The sequence below is a fragment of the Scyliorhinus torazame genome, chromosome 8 (genome assembly GCF_047496885.1).
Source record: "Scyliorhinus torazame isolate Kashiwa2021f chromosome 8, sScyTor2.1, whole genome shotgun sequence".
Classification (NCBI taxonomy): Eukaryota; Metazoa; Chordata; class Chondrichthyes; order Carcharhiniformes; family Scyliorhinidae; genus Scyliorhinus; species Scyliorhinus torazame.
The window spans coordinates 17,883,590-17,887,672 of NC_092714.1; the positions used below are offsets into that span (position 1 = coordinate 17,883,590).

The window sequence follows — 4,083 nt, forward strand, 5'->3', positions numbered from 1 at the left end:
GTACAGGTCCACAGGTCATTGAAAGGGGAAATACAGGTGGAGAAGGTAGTCAAGAAGGCATACGGCATGCTTGCCTTCATTGGCAGGGGCATTGAGTATAAGAATTGGCAAGTCATGTTGCAGCTGTATAGAACCTTAGTTAGGCCACACTTGGAGTATAGTGATCAATTCTGGCCGCCACACTTCCAGAAGGATGTGGAGGCTTTAGAGAGGGTGCAGAAGAGATTTAGCAGAATGTTGCCTGGTATGGAGGGCATTAGCTATGAGGAGCGGTTGAATAAACTCGGTTTGTTCTCACTGGAACGAAGGAGGTTGAGGGGCGACCTGATAGAGGTCTACAAAATTATGAGGTGCATAGACCGAGTGGATAGTCAGAGGCTTTTCCCCGGGGTAAAGGGGTCAATTACTAGGGGGCATAGGTTTAAGGTGAGAGGGGCAAGGTTTAGAGTAGATGTACGAGGCAAGTTTTTTATGCAGAGGGTAGTGGGTGTCTGGAACTCGCTGCCGGAGGAGGTGGTGGAAGCAGGGACGATATTTAAGGGGCATCTTGACAAATACATGAATAGGATGGGAATAGAGGGATACGGACCCAGGAAGTGTAGAAGATTGTAGTTTAGTCGGGCAGCATGGTCGGCACAGGCTTGGAGGGCCGAAGGGCCTGTTCCTGTGCTGTACATGTCTTTGTTCTTTGTTCTTTGTTCCTCCCACCTGGCTTACTCACTCTTTCAACTTCTTCCATCTGGCAGGAGATACAGAAGTCTGAGAACACGCACAAACAGGATCAAAAACAGCTTCTTCACTGATGTTACCAAACTCCTAAGCAACCCTTTTATGGACTAACCTGATTAATAGTACACACCGGATGCCAGTGTCTAGGTATTTACATTGTGTACCTTGTGTTGCCCTATTATGTATTTTCTTTTCTTTCCATGTACTAAGTAATCTGTTTGAACTGCACGCAGAAAAATATTTTTCACTGTACCTCGGTACACGTGACAATAAACATATCCATCCATTTATCCAAGGCCTCCACGATTCTCCGTCTCCAACGGGCCGAGATCCCGGCAGCACGGTTCGCTTGTGCTTTCAAAAATCGTGAAACCGGCGTGGTGGCTGCTGAGGGGCAGCAAGGTGTCCAACATTACCATAGTTTACTGACAGTTGTGCCGGTGGCTGGGGGTCTTCTGCCAGGGCTAGGAAGAGGAGTGGGGGAGTGGCCAGAAGGTGGGCTGTGGGGTCAGGGTTGAATGGACATGGAGCACCATTGCCACAGCCGGTAAGGCAGCCAATGCTGCTGCGCAATCCGCCAACAGCTCACTTTGAACTGAGTGCCATGGGTCATCTAGGTATGTGTATGGAGTGTAATGCATATGTGCGGCAGCAGCTTGTCAGCCTCCCGTGTGTCGATCGCGGACCCGAAGAATCCCGCACCATTTTTCATTGGAATCGATTGTGTTCCACGTGGTACCGCTAGTCCCTCAACGGTAGCAGAATCGTTCCAGATGTGGCGCCGGTTTTTCTGTCATAAAAGTCTACAGATTCTCCGTTGGCGTCAACACTTAAGTCTCAGAAATGGAGAATCCCACCAACAAACTTTGATAAGTAACCAATGAAAGGTTCGACTGATACCAGAGGATATTTAGTGTAAAAGCTCCTTCCCTTTATTCTTTCTGTGCTCGAGATGATTTACAGCAGCCAGACCTATCCAGGAGCTTTTCTCCGTGTTGTTGTCAAGGAGTAGAATACCTGTTGTTTCCTTAACGCTTCAATCTCGGAACCTTTCGCCGTCAGTCCCACCTTACTTTATGGAGAATGATTACCTGAACCCGATTAGTGAGATTCAACCTCGTCAATGCAATTAGCCGGCCTACTTTAAATAGAATTGAGAAATAGGTAGAACAAAGAACGTCGACAACTCAGAAAAATGAAAAGGACATAAAATAATGAGAATACATGAAAAGCATGATGTTCAATTAGAAACTGTACTTATGTGTGCCAGCTAATTACTTCTTCAATGATTTTATTTCCCCTTCCTGTATGAAATGTCATGCTTCACAAAGTGAGGCTTGTTAATGCAAGAGAATGGAACAATTTCAGTTCGAGTAGACTCGTTTTGCCCGACCCTCATCATTCTTCCACAGTTCTCTGACCAAAGGCAGGTTCTTGACGATTATTTACCACCGCAAAATGCCGTGATCTTTTACAATGGTCAGGAGACAGGCCCCGGGTCTGCCTCAGCGAGAGTGGGGATGGAACCCTTTGCTGTTGCCGCTAATTGGAGCCACGTGCTTGTTAACTCACCAGCTTTGGAACTCTCTGCCTCGGAATGTAGTGGAGGTGGGGATGATTGACTATCTTTAATGCAGAGGTGGACAGATTCTTGTCAGACAATGGAATCAAAGATCACCGGGGGTTAGATGGGAATGAGGAATTTGAAACAGAAACAGATCTTATGAATGGTGGAGCAGACCCGAGGGCCGAATGGCCTACTTCTGCTCCTATCTTGTACATTCGTAACTGAGCTAGCCAGCCCCCCCTCCCCCCATTGGATAGTCAAGAATAAATTCAATTCAGGAGAAATGATTCCACCCCAAGGATGGTCAAAATGTGAAATCTACTACTTCAGGATGTTGCTCAGACAAATAGCCAGCCCGGCTAGCTCAGTCGGTAGAGCATGGGACTCTTAAGCCCAGGGTTGTGGGTTCGAGCCCCACATTGGGCGTTTCCATATTGTTATTTGAGAATATTGAGCTGAACAAACTGTTTTAGGGGAGCAGAGTGGTTAGCACTGTGGCTTCACAGCGTCAGGGTCCCAGGTCCGATTCCCGTCTGGGTCACTGTCTGTGCGGAGTCTGCACGTTCTCCCCGTGTCTGCGTGGGTTTCCTCCGGGTGCTCCGGTCTCCTCTCACTAGTCCCGAAAGACGTGGGCCGGGATTCTCTGGTATCCGGCGGGGATTGCCGTACCGGCGCCAAGGAGTGGCGTGAATCACTCCGGCGTCAGGCAGCCGGGAAGGTGCGGAGGATGGGCTAGGCCAGCGCTGGAATGGTTGGCGCAGCGCCGACTCGCCTCCGCCGGCCGGCGCGAGTTGGTGCATGCGCGGGAGCACCAGTGTGTTCTGGCGCATGCGCTGAACCACTGCCGTGATCCCTGCACATGCGCAAGGGGTTTCTTCTCAGCGCCAGCCATGGCGGAGCTTTACACAGGTTGGCGCGGAGGGAAAGAGTGCCCCCATGGCACAGGCCCGCTCGCAGATCGGTGGGCCCCAATCGGGGGCCAGGCCACCGTGGACCCCCCCCGCACCCCCCCCCCCCCCCGCACCCCGCACTCCCCCGTGGTCTCCGCAGGCCGCCCTCAGTACCATGTCCCGACAGTACGGACTTGGTCCAAACCACGGCGGCGGGTCAGGCCGAAAATGGGCAGCCGCTCGGCCCATCGGGGACCGGAGAATCGCCGGGGGGGGGCGCCACTGCCAACGGCCCCCGACCGGGGCGGCGCGATCCCCGCCCCCGACAAAAAAACGCCGCCGGAGAATTCGGCAGCCGCCGTCGGAGCGGCGGGGCGGGATTCACGCCGCCCCCCCCGGCGATTCTCCGACCTGGCGGGGGTTGGAGAATTCCGCCCGGCACGTTAGGTAATTTGGACATTCTGAATTCTCCCTCAGTGTACCCGAACAGCCGCCGGAATGTGCCGACTGGTGGCTTTTCACAGTAACATCATTGCAATGTGAGCCTACTTGTGACAATAAAGATTATTATTATAAGACCATAAGACATAGGAGCAGAAGTAAGGCCATTCGGCCCATCGAGTCCACTCCACCATTCAATCATGGCTGATTTCAACTCCATTTACCCGCTCTCTCTCCATAGCCCTTAATTCCTCGAGAAAGCAAGAATTTATCAACTTCTGTCTTAAAGACACTCAACGTCCCGGCCTCCACCGCCCTCTGTGGCAATGAATTCCACAGACCCACCACTCTCTGGCTGAAGAAATTTCTCCTCATCTCTGTTCTAAAGTGACTCCCTTTTATTCTAAGGCTGTGCCCCCGGGTCCTAGTCTCCCCTGCTAATGGAAACAACTTCCC

The 4,083-nt window shown here is 51.7% G+C and overlaps 1 non-coding gene across 1 annotated transcript; it reads left to right on the plus strand.

The window, feature by feature from the left end:
• The first annotated feature begins 2,649 nt into the window (after positions 1 to 2,649).
• trnak-cuu (transfer RNA lysine (anticodon CUU)) lies at positions 2,650 to 2,722 on the plus strand. Its single transcript has one exon. It is a non-coding gene; the product is annotated as a tRNA-Lys (tRNA).
• Positions 2,723 to 4,083: the final 1,361 nt, after the last annotated feature.